This window comes from Asterias rubens, chromosome 7 (assembly GCF_902459465.1).
Source record: "Asterias rubens chromosome 7, eAstRub1.3, whole genome shotgun sequence".
Taxonomy (NCBI): Eukaryota; Metazoa; Echinodermata; class Asteroidea; order Forcipulatida; family Asteriidae; genus Asterias; species Asterias rubens.
The window spans coordinates 19,639,962-19,653,134 of record NC_047068.1 but is presented as its reverse complement, the minus strand read 5'-3'; the positions used below and the strand labels follow the sequence as shown (position 1 = coordinate 19,653,134).

General features: G+C 35.6%; 1 long non-coding RNA gene across 1 annotated transcript; it reads left to right on the top strand.

The window, feature by feature from the left end:
- Positions 1-4,781: 4,781 nt before the first annotated feature.
- On the top strand, positions 4,782-12,844 carry LOC117293077. The gene is made up of 3 exons (XR_004519354.1): positions 4,782-4,875; positions 8,674-8,784; positions 12,588-12,844. It is a non-coding gene; the product is annotated as an uncharacterized LOC117293077 (long non-coding RNA).
- The last annotated feature ends 329 nt before the right edge of the window (positions 12,845-13,173 follow it).

Genomic DNA, 13,173 nt, shown 5'->3' with positions numbered 1-13,173 from the left:
TTTCGAGACCTCAGATTTAGAACTTGAGGTCTCGAAATCAACCATCTAAAGGGTTATTTTTCTTTCATTATTATCTTATATTATGGAGGTCAAATTTTCACTGGTTTGTTCTTTTATGCATATATGTTGAGATACACCAACTGTGAAGGCTAGTCTTTGACAATTACCAATAGTGTCCACTGCCTTTAAACTGCTGGTTAGGGAGGGACCACGCCCTTAGGAGGGATCATACCTTATTTTGAATTAAAATTTACCAAGTCAGTTTCACTCATGGTTTGTTACTTGATCTTTTATATATACAAATCTATTAATTTTGAAACCAAATTGATCGGTGCGAGAATGCCATTACCTTTCCAGATAACTCAGTTTTATATTCCAACTCTCACTTTCAACATCTCAATAAGAAATTTGCCCATTCAATAACAGTACTGTATATTTACATGAATATCTAATTTAAAAAAGAAATTAAGAAATACTTTTTGAAATGTATATGATTAATATATGAGTGTTAAGATCATCCAATACAATGTAATTGTCAACCTATATTTTTAATGGTTTTAGAGATTGTTTCAAAACAACACACTGTTGTGATTTGAGGTACTAAACCTAATGGACGTAGTTTATGAACACAGTACGGTGAATTTATGGAATAAATTAATATATTTATTTTGGACAAGGCTGTTCAGAAGCTCATATAAGTACTAAAAGTTCATCGCATAAATGTAATCATTTAGTTGGAATTGTAAGGTTGCTAAATATGTTGGTTTGTGGAAGCAAACAGCTTACTATTTTTGGGGTATATGTTAATGTTTGAAGAGGAATTTACCACTTTAATTTGTTGAAGTACTCATTTTCCACTAGATTGAGTCTAGCATTTGTGTTCCTTACTTTCTGGTGAGTTTTATTGTTTGGTAGATATTGGTATACATATTTAATTACCAGGTCAAATTTTATGTCCGATATTAAGGTATTTTTGTCTGTTTAGAAAAATACTTTTTAGTTTATCCCTTCACCGGGCAAATTTTATGTATACTTAAAAAAAATGTTGAAAAAAAAAACCCTGACTGTTAGAAATTAATTTTATGAAGCTACAGTCATTCCCTATGATCCATTGACCAAATAAAGCTGTGCCCAAAATGTTATAAAGCTGACCAACAGAAAATACTGTTTAGCAAATATTTTTGCTAAGCAAAAAGATTAATGGGAACCAGTCACAACAATGTTTATCCTTTATTGAGGTTCAGCTGTTGGCTTGTTTCTGTTAAGCAATACTTGTCAGTGCTTAGCAATTGTTTGTGTTTAGAGGATATATTACAATGGACTCTTAGAGATGTAGTTATCAATAATTATTTGTATAGTATGAGGTGGACAGGGTACATGGGGGAAGCTGTCATTGCGGAAGATTAAGTCTTGTATTTCACATAACTAGGGCTAAAAATGTGAACTCAATCCACATTGTATGCATCATTCATACGCATTTTGCGTGGCTCTGCTACAGAATACGTGCCGTTTGTGTATATTTCAACTGCCCTTAGAAATTTGCATAACTTTGGTTAAGGAGTGAGTTCAAAGGTCACATATTTCAAAGGCAATGTGGCGGATAATGGGCAAGCAAAGAAATGTTCCTGATCTTGTGGAAAAACTATGAAACAATGTCATTTTTATGAGCCATTCCAACAACCCAGACCAGTCTTGAAAATAATGTATAACTAATAATTTCAAGTTATGTTTTGCACGTTTGGTAAAAGTTACTTACATTTTTTTTTGTAGTCAATTTGGTGGTCACTTCATTTATAGTGTTGTTTGGTAGGGATAACGGTAAAGTTTACATGGTTAGTGATAGTCAATTGTGCAATAATACAGAGGTACAGAAACAAACTGCTTTATTGATATTAAGCAATGCAATATATGCTGTTATTCTTAAACACTATTGCATGAATACACAAATGATCTATTCTAAGTTAAAAGAACAGTAATTTCTTTATCCCCAATGCAAATTTAACATCTCTTTTATCGTTGCGGTACCTGCTGCTTAAACATAGGATTTGAACTGCTTCTAGCTACCGGGCAACCTCAGTAGTCTAGTTGGTAAGACACTGCTCTAGAATTGCAAGGGTCGTGGGTTCGAATCCCAGCCGAGTAGCATGCCTGTGATATTTGTTCACAGGACTCGGGAAAGTACTGAGTATACAGTGCTAACACACACCGGTGTATGGGTCAAAAACCAAAAACTTAATATTCTTTATCCCCGATGCAAATTGAACATCTCTTATAAAACAGTAATTTTGTTTCAACTTTGTTTTGTTTTCAGGGGTAATAATTGGTAACTAAAATTTATGTATTTTACTCTCTGTATATCATCACCATTTTCACAAAGAGCCACAATAATGTCGTGTTAGTGACTAATACAGGAAGAGGCGTTTATCTCAATAAATGCATTGTGAATTTTCATGACCGGCCACACATCCCAAAAGATGCATGTTATATACATTGCATCTGAAGAGCGTATGTTAGTCAAGTTCTTTTGCCAGGTTTCATGAAGAGTCACTAATGCAAAGTATAGTTACTGACCTGACATTTCGACCTTAGATTTGTGCTTGAAGGCTAAAATGACAGCACAACACATAAACAATACTGGTATAACAGAAGCATACTTGATGGAAACTGTTTGAAAATTATGAAAACAAATGTTTTTGTTTTACCTATTTTTCTATGACTCTGCTGATCGGTTGAGCTCAAACTTGTTAAGTTGGTTCACCTTTTTTGTGGATACTGATCTTTGTAATTTAAACCATCATTGTCCACATGCCTGCCCTTGCTAATTGTTTATGCCACTCTCACTAGACATTTCAGAGAAAACAATATTTCAAAGTAAAGCAGAATGTATCCTTGCTTATTACTAAAACAATTACAAGAAAAAGACTTTATTTCACAATCATCCAAGAATGTTAATGTGCTGTGTTTCAGTTAAGTTTCTTGGAAGTCTTCTCAAGTCGGTATGACAGATTTATGAATTCACCTTGTTATTCTAGTGTGCAATTTCTTTAGCAAGCCTTTTGCTGTATCTACATGTAGTTGGTATTGTAAAACTGTATTCAAGTACGTCCTGTATATTTTTGCCGAGAAATATTTTTCTGTTTCCTCTCATAAATTGTAAATAATATTTCTATGACTGTCTGCAACCAGGATACTAGTCAACCATTAAAACAAATGTTACCTGTGACTATGTAAATATGAGGGGTGTATAATGGAACAACAATCTACATTAGTTTCCTGTAAAGTATGATTTGAAGAAGTTCTTGTCTAAAGTTACACCAGGCTTGCCATATAAGAAGATTTATTGTGCATGAATTGCTAAAAGTCTTTATGCCATACAAATAACTGCAAAACTTATTCTTACAGATTTGTTATTCTGTGATGAACATTCATACACCTTACTTTTATGCCCCAAATCTTCCATTCACCTGTCCACAGTGAGACATTAAATCAATTTAATGCAGAACTGCTGGAAAGAAAATTATTAAACTCATAGACAAATGTAGAATAGACAGGGTTTTTCTGGGGATCATACAAATAAACCAAGCCAAGAAAGCTTTTAGTAAGCTTGTTAAAATGCTCCTTTTCAATTCTCGCAAGAAAATGGTTATCATGTCATTGGAAATACTATTGAATCGAGATAAAAAACAAGATTTTTGTTGGGTTCACCTTTTTGTGAGGCCGATTCTCAGATTACTAATTGATGAAGTTTTTTCCGATTTGTAAAATTTCGAAATATAAAGTTGTAAACGCTATTTTGATTTTGTTTGTCTATATGTTACAAAATAAAGTTAGCCATGCCTGGTGATAGTACTTGTAACTTGTACTGGTTGCAGTAAATGAGTCTTTGTTACCATTGTGTTTGAGGCAGGAAACCATGTAAAACTCCATTAACTAGTAAAAGGCAGTGGACACTATTGGTAATTACTCAAAATAATTATTAGCATAAAACCTTACTTGGTAATGAGTAATGGGGAGAGGTTGGTAGTATAAAACATTGTCTTTGTGAGAAACAGCTCCCTCTGAAGTGGAGTACTTTTCGCGAAAGAAGAACTTGAGGTCTTGAAATCAAGCATCTGAAAGCACACAACTTCGTGTGACAAGAGTGTTTTTTCTTTCATTATTATCTTGCAACTTTGATGACATGACCGATTGAGCTCAAATTGTCACAGGTTTGTTATTTAATGCATATGTTGAGATACACCAAGTGAGAAGACTGGATTTTGACAATTACCAATAGTGTCCAGTGTCTTTAAAGTATAAGTTCTGTTATTTTATCGTTTGAATTGGAAAGACACACTTTATTAACTTTATAAATAAGGGGGAACACTTGTTTTTTTGCATAAGTCTGCTAATCCCAACTTAAATTTAGCTTTTTGTTTATGAATTACGAGTTTATTTATCAATGAGCAACTCGCGCACCAGAATCGAGGCATGAAAACTTGAATCGGAGTCAATACCTTGTCCCTTATGTCTTTATAGGCACAACAAATACAATTAAGAGACTGCCCTTTTCAATAGGCCAATTTTAATCACAAAAACAATGTACTAAATTGCTGTCAGGGTCCTGTCATTAAAAATCAAGATGATTGGGGTAGGCCTAACTTCCAAAAACGCCCCAAAACAAACCAAACTGCAGATTGACCAATGAAAACGACTGTTTCAGAAGCCTATGGATTATCACGTGCGACTCCTTGCAATGCAACAAAAGCATGAGTTTCAAAGAAAAAATGGACGGCGTCAACTCGACCTGAACTGTGCTTTATTGCCCAACAAAAATGAAGTTTTTACGGATTTCAGAAGGATTACGGAAGACACAACTACCACAAAAGCGTGATGGTGAGTTACAGATTTGATTGTGATAATGGTGTTTTTAATTTGTAGGATTTTCACATGATTATTTTGAGTTGAATTAGGGCCTAGCCGCCCACCTTGTTGAGCTGAAAATGAAATGGCTCTTTCTTTTTTTTCACACATCGGTCTCGCCACCACAGAGGCATGGCAGTGGACACTATTGGTAATTACTGAAAACAATTGTCATTACTCTAAATAATTATTAGCGTAAAACCTTGATTGGTAACGAGTAATGGGGAGAGGTTGATATTAGTATAAAACATTTCGAGAAACAGCTCCCTCTGAAGAAATGTAGTTTTCGAGAAAGAAGTATTTTTCCACAGATTTGATTTCGAGACCTCAGAATTAGATTTTGAGGTCTCGAAATCAAGCATTTGAAAGCACACAACTTCGCATGACAAGGGTGTTTTTTCTTTCATTATGTTGAGGGGGATGCGGAGTTTAATGAGTCGCAACTTCGACGGCCAATTGAGTCAAATTTTCATAGGTTTGTTATTTTATGCAAATGTTGAGATACACCAAGTGAGAAGACTGGTCTTTGGCAATTACCAAACGTGTCCAGTGTCTTTAAGACACAAATCTAGGACCCTACCTACATGTACCTTCTGGTCCTTGCTTTATGCGTTAACCTTTGCAAATAAACTTTTGCATGTTAGTGTTGTTAAGGCCCTCTGGCTTTTCCTTCTATAGTATTTGAAAATGAAGTACGATTAAGTTTTAAGTGTCTTGTCAAGAGTTTGACTCCTCCATGGCAGTGGTCCTAAGCAGGGCTAAGTGTCTTGCTTATATCAAAGATTATAGAGCGCCGCAAGGCGCAAGATGCGGAACTCGGGCTGAAATGTGAAATCCCACTGGATGCCATTTCGGCAAGTAACTCTTTTGATACAACATAGATCAGTGCAGTTCAGTGCAGACAATGACCATTCCTATCAATGGGAAACAAAACATTCACTTGCTGAAATGGTGCCCATGCGTATTTCACGTTCCAACAATAGATAAAGCTTCAGTTCCGCAGCTTGCGCCTTGCGGCGCTCTATAATCTTTGCTTATATGTAGGTATGTGACAAAAAAATGAAAAGTTAATGGATTTCAATGAAACTGAAACTGCTGGAAAGCTCTTGAAGAGAAGTTATTAAATTTGTTGTGTCGCCAAATTAGCCTAATTAGCGTCCAATGGACTTCCATTGAAAACAACACAAAAGTGAATCGGACTTTGTGATCGAAATGATGCGAATAAAAGATCTACCAAAAATGTTGTTGTTTCCTTATTTCTTGTTCAATTTTTATGAATTTGGTATCAATGGAAAGCTTAGAATAGGCTTAATAACATTAAAACAGTAATAATTAAATCATCAGTTGACCACCCACCCACCCAACTGCCTGTCAGCCTACAAACATATCCACCCACCCATCGCCAGAAAGACACACCCACTCACCGCCCACCTCATTACCCACCATTGCATCAGGATCAAACTTTACTTTAGTTCTGAAAGCCTTGCACTGCAATTTGGTATTTTTGTTCCATGTAATTTTTCTTCATTTTCTTTTAAACATTATCTTATTCTGACTATGTATTAAAAAAAAAATAATAATAATAATTAATAATAATAATAATATTAATAATTAAATTATTTATTTATTTATTTACATTTATTTGTTTACTAATTTTATTTAAATTGATTAATTATTATTAATATTATTATTATTATTGACGGGGGAGGAGGGGGGACTTCCTAGTTAAAATTAAAACGAGTAAAAACATTTTTAAAAACCAGCTGACTTTGTTTACAGTCAGATATTGACTTTCATCCAATCAGGAAGAGGCGTTACCGTCATGTGACCACAAAATGGCCGCCCACTACATTTTCCATGTGTATTGTCAGTTTCAAAGTCAATTTAATATATACAACCATCGTACTTTTGAACAGGGATTCCGAAAAAATATTAACAGTTTTCAAACAAAGACATATTCAAGAAACCATGGATCAAGTAAGATGGCGTGAAAACATCAATATAATTGTTAAAAATAGTACCATTCTCGGCTGATGTTTTATTTTTGTGACATGAATTTAACGTTGCGATTGATTTTTTATTTTATTTTTTCCGCATAAAAAAAAAATACGATCGCAACCATAAATTGCTTTCAAACTTCACATTTCAACTCAAAATTAATCACTTAACATTAATTCCTAGGTGGAAAGAGTTAGATTTTGCTTCTTCAATGAAAAAAAACACGACTTTGTTGACTACTTGACTGCCGCTTTGTACAAAATATTTCAGTCCAACTGAAAGTGCAATGACCCAAGATTCACGTACTTTCTGAGCAAATTGATTTGTTTTGCATAATCATTGAGGTGTGCTCTACGTCATAATAACTTGTGTACTTTTCTAAAAATAACTTGAAGGCACCTGGAAATAGAATTTTTTTTCTTTTAAACATAAGAGTATATGTTTATTAACAATAAAACAATTTTTTGAATTTGTTTGTCACGATTTATATGTTAAAAAAAAATTAAGTGCTTGGGGGGTTGACTCCGCCTACCCCTTTTGTGACGTAGGAAAAGGAAGACTTTGCCTCGATGCGTAGATAAACACACGTGCAAAAGTACATGTAATTCTAAGACGTGAGTTTGTACGCTGCAAAAAAGGTTTTTTTTTTCTGGCATTTTTCCTGCAATCCAACCAGGTGTATTGCTGCTGGATGCAGCAAAACAACTAAAGATTGAGTCTGCGGTTGTGGGCTGCGAAAGTCAGATTAACTAGAGCAAAGTGGTCCGGTCCGACGTCTTTTTCAGCGCTATGCAGCGAACACTTCGAGCCGTCGTGCTTCGAATCCGGGATACACCACTCATTTGACATGACGAGAAGAGCCATTCTTAAACACGACGCTGTCCCAACAATTTTTCCAGCTAGTGGGAAATCGAAGAAGGTATCTGAAAGACGTAATGTACGGGGGCCTGATAATAAATTTTCTCTTCAAATATCGCGCCTTGAATTACGTCACGAGCAGCGCCCTCTCGGGTCGGGGCCTACTCGTAAATTTGTAAATACAATCAAAACTAATATTTTTAAACCTTAGTTAACTTTTTATTCACATTCCTCTCGTAAAAACACATATTTTAGTGACAAAAGCTTTATTTAAAAAAATACCACTTCCAGGTGACTTTAAACGTCATTATAAAGGTGATTGTTAGGGCACCTTTTTGCCGATGTGTTCCGCGCAAGCCCGAATATGTGCACAGACGTAAAAAATGAAAATGAGGTTATATGTACACTTTCACGATTGCTGTGCGTGTGTTTTGTCACATACCTTTTTATATGGCAAGACCTGTCATCATGCCATGTGTTTTTTGCAAAAATGTGTCTACTGAGGGTGCACCTTGGACGCAGCAAACTTTTTCAATTTATATTATTTACGCTTTACAATTCTTTACAAATAAACTATTTGATGTGGTAGATCTATGCTCAATCATATATCCAAGAATGCCAAAGAGCAGACATATGTACTGTTTGGCAAAATTTCTGAAATTTGTGTACACTGCGATTAACATGTATGGTGTATGGCAATGATTTTTGCAGACATCGTCTTTTTAAAAGTATCCTGTTTCAAGCTGGAATGGCACTGATGAAAATGCGCATTGTTAAGTACCGGTAGACTTTGGGGAGTTTTAGTTTAAAACTACTAGATATGGAGCAAGTGTTTTGAGAATTACCTCATGCCACCCTCATATAAGAAACTAACAGACCTTTTCACCAAACATTTTATATTTTGTTTGTATTTAGGTTATAGCTACAGATGTCATCGGACAGATAAAGTCTACGCCCCAAAGTAGATGCTTGATGATGCACATGAAGTCCTGCATAAAGATTCAAAGATGTCTTCTCAGTCAAAAGGTAAATTTATTAAGAGAAACCATTTGTTTTAAATGCCTGAAGATGGATATTGTACAGTTTGATCACATTAAGCTTTAAGAAAATTTTTTAAATTTTTTAGAACATGTTTCCAAAGTTAAAAATAATTAAAAAGGTAAGGGTGGAAAATGTTTGTGAGACATGGTACAGAAATCTGCAGTGATTAGTGATTTGCTGGTCACACGAAGCTGTGTGCTTTCAGATGCTAGATTTCGAGACTTCTAAATCTTGTTCTGAGGTCGAAATCAAGGAAAATGGTGGGGACATCAGCTTTTTGCTTTTGTTTGCTCTTTTGGGAGATTTGTCTGTGCTTCTTCTTGAAATCCTTGTATTTTCAGTCTACATAACATTTTTGTTTTTCAGCCCTAGGCAGTGGTATGTCCTAAGCTTGGGCGATATCGATTTATTTTATTCACGATATATCGCCGACAATATATCGCGATATTCCATATAATTGCGATTAATTAAATTTGACATCATCAGTCTTCAAACTCCCAGTGAAAGTTGTAGAAGAGACAGTCACAGCATAAGAGAGGTGTTCTAATGACCTATTCTTCTGGTTTTACTCCAAACCTATGGGGTGCAAGATGTCTCAGCTAGGAATACATCCCGATATTGCGATATTTCGATTAAAACCAAATCGATCCGATATCGGAATCGTTTCCAAGTTATTATCGCGATATTCGATAATATCGTGAAATCGCCTAAGCTTAGTATGTCCACAATTTGTGGAGAGTAAACAATTTCAGGCCTGTATGCTTCGTTTTTGAAAGGGTAAGGGCACCAAGGCATTTTCTCTTTGGCAAAGGGCACCCTATGAGGGAATTGTAAATTTCTACTGGAGCATTTCAAGGGCACCAAGGCAATGACAAGGGGCAACGGAGGCAACCGCCTCCGTTGCCTCCGTGAAGTATCAGGCCTGCAATTTCAATGCCATTACTTCACTTGTCTACTCCAAATTCTCAGAAATGTTGCTTTTCTTTATTTTATTTCGTATGATAACATTTAAACTCTGTACAATTGATGAAACTAGAAGTTACAATATGTACAACACGTCGTCAGCGGTTTCACGAAGTAGCACTCACTGCTATACCAGCAAAGAACAACAATCAAAGAAAACGGCCGCTGAAGTTGAACACTTTTTAGAAACCCGCCTCCCTTCAAAACTTCAAAGTATTTCCATTTAAATTTTTCAATGTAGATACTTGATGACTTGAACTTATCAATTAATCTTATTTTGACTCATTTGCATAATTAATTATGAAACTAGACACAAGAGAAGATGCGTGCTACTTCGTGAAACCCAAAAAGTGCAAAATATGTCTTTTTGCGTTTTCACGAAGTAGCACTCGCCTATGCTACAACACAGCATTTTGTATTGATTTTTGAAACTAGGTCAGCGCGCGTGCGCTCACACAACTTGCGTGCTACTTCGTGAAAACGTTTTTACCACACTTTGACGCGAGTGCCTGCTGCATACAACGGTAAACAGAGGTTCGGGTGCTACTTCGTGAAAACAAAAAATGCCACGTTTGTGCCAAAATTGAAAACCCTAATTAGCTTAATTAAAAAAGTAAAGCTGTCTGAGCTTCGAAACATTATGGAATTGTAGGTCTTCGTGCATTATCAACAGAAATGTAAAAAAAATAAAAATGTGTAAAAAAAATCCTTAAGCACGTAGAGTGCTACTTCGTGAAACCGCTGACGATGTCTTATAGTTTTGAGCATACTATTAGAAACATGCATTGTGGGGGCATGAGTGGCATCTGCAGAGCCTCAGTTCTCTTAATTCTTGTATTGTCCTCTAGTTAGTCATAACTATATCCAGCTTTGCTGACCACTTAGCATCCTCCTCTTAAAAAAAAAGAGTTGGTCATTACATTGCATGGTCAGTCGCATTACTGGTTAGTCACATTACACTTTTTGATGACTCGTTAAAATATACCAGCTAGAGTGTTGATTTTTTTTACTCATTTCAAACTTTGTAATAAGGGTAGCTTCAACAAGAACACCCAAACGTTGCTTTAATGGGAAACATTAACTAAAATTAATTCTGGATATTAATAAGTTGTACCTGCTGCTAATTACATAACAGGTATATCAAAGCTTTGAATAACACACCTCAATGCTCACTTTTAATAGTCCGTTCATAGCTTGTGCAAAAATGAGCCGTATTTAGGCCTGGGAGAATTATCTGAATATCCGGTTAATGGCGAATAGGTTTTCCTATTCGTAACCGTGGATGCCTTTTTTTTTGCGGATATCCGCAATGGGCGCGAATACCTATAAACCGGATAGTTCTGTAATTACAACCAAGTAACCGGATATTCTTTATCCGAATATCCGTGGACGTTGGGCGACAACTGATAGGAATGTTTTGTCTAAATCCTTATGAAACTTCTATCAAGACAGCATAAAACAGCATAAATTAAGTATTTAACTATGCTCACCTCTGTGAAGAGTTAAAACAGTGACATTTCTGACGCAATTTGTTCAAAGATTACGAAAGTTTTCCTTCACGTAGAGTCAATCACGATCAAAAGAAAAAGCAAATCGTCATCTTTAAATTAGATCCGGTTATTTTTATGAATGAACCGAGTGACACTGTCTAAAACTAATATCAATCCGCCCATAAGATCTCATTCACAAACGAACAGCGCCCTTATTTAAATAGCGCCCTCTAGCGGCGAAAAAAAATATTCGAATATCCAGTTAATTTCGGATAGTTGCCAGCGGTATCCGAATACCAAAATTTCACTATTCGCCCAGCACTAGCTGTATTTGTACAAAATGGTACAGAATGTGTAAAACAAAAGTTAATCTGTTTTCTTTCATATGTTAGCTATGACTTCTAAGTGGAAAGAAAATTGTGACACACATTTTATTTGTTGGTGTCATGTCCATGTTTGCTTGGAATTACCCTCATGCATAGTCAACTGGGAGACTTGGACCACTCCATTTCATGAATTAGAGGGAGACCAAAGACTCTAGATGTCTACTGGCAAGCTTATAGAAAATGGTGACAAGTTTATATTTCATAACTCTTTGGTTTCATGAAATTATTTTCTACAAGTCATATCTAGTGTCCCATTCCAGCAATCTTGCGCTATTTACCAGTTGATCATCCATTGTTTATAAGTACGCATTCTTTCCTATACCGAGTGGAACTGTCCCATGTAGGTAATGTTGCAGGCATGTATCACATGACCAATTGAATTAACCATTTGGGTTTGTTTTTTTGCAAGAAAGGTGCTTATTGGAAGGAAACTTTGCAGAAAAAATTATCATAGAGCTTTGGACCAATCACACTTATTTTTACATGATGACGGAAAAATGATCTCTGGTGTAATTGATAAGATTTACAAAAAATACATGTACCAAAAGACCTGGAATGTACCCTTTCATAATCCGTTCACCCCAACTTTACACAATGTTTCTTTCAGAAGTTAGAGGCTTCAAAATAAATTAAAGTGCCTCAATTTGGACATGCTTTGAAAGCTTCGGTGCAGGACCATGGGGAGCAGATTCATGCTAGTTTTCGTTAAGTGTTATTGTATAGGAAGTCTATTAGAGTGCACATAATGGCCAGCCCTTTTACTTGAAAAAGTTGTCCCACTTCCAAAGACCAAGTATCATGCATGTAGCCTTCAGTGTGTAAATAACATGTTAAGTCCAGATAGTTGGCTGTGCAAAATTTCTGGATGAAATCAGTCCTCGATTTAATGATAGAAACTGTTATATAAATGTTAAATTTCTTTCTCATTACTTTTTGTCATCCTCTACAGATCAAGTAATTCAGACTTAGAGTGTCAGATCTTTGTTCAGTGGCTGACCATCAAACAGTCAGTGGAGGTGTAAGCTTGATCTGTGAAGGATGAAGCATTTGGACAACTTTACCAACTTCAAAGGGTAAAACACCAAAGTTAATATTCTTTATCCCTGATGCAAATGTAAACATCTATTTTATCGTTGTTGTACCTGCTGCCAAACATAGGATTCGAACTACATTACATCTTGATACAGAGCAATCTCGGTAGTCTAATTGGTACTCTAGAATTGCAAGGGTCGTGGGTTTGAATCCCACCCGAGTAACATGCCTGTGATATGTTTTCACAGGACTCGGGGAAAGTACCAAGTATACAGTGCTAACACACATCTGTGTATGGGTATAAAACAAAATTAACAAATTTAAATGATTTAGGAGAAGGAACACCTTCATGTTCATTAGAAGTTTCACACAAACATTATTTATTATCTTTTAAAAACTGGTTTGGTGTGCACTTTGATTTTGTTTCAATCACAAATTATATTGCATTTTATGTTGAAACCCAAAGTTCATAAAAATGCTTTGATGTTTGAGATTTGCATTGA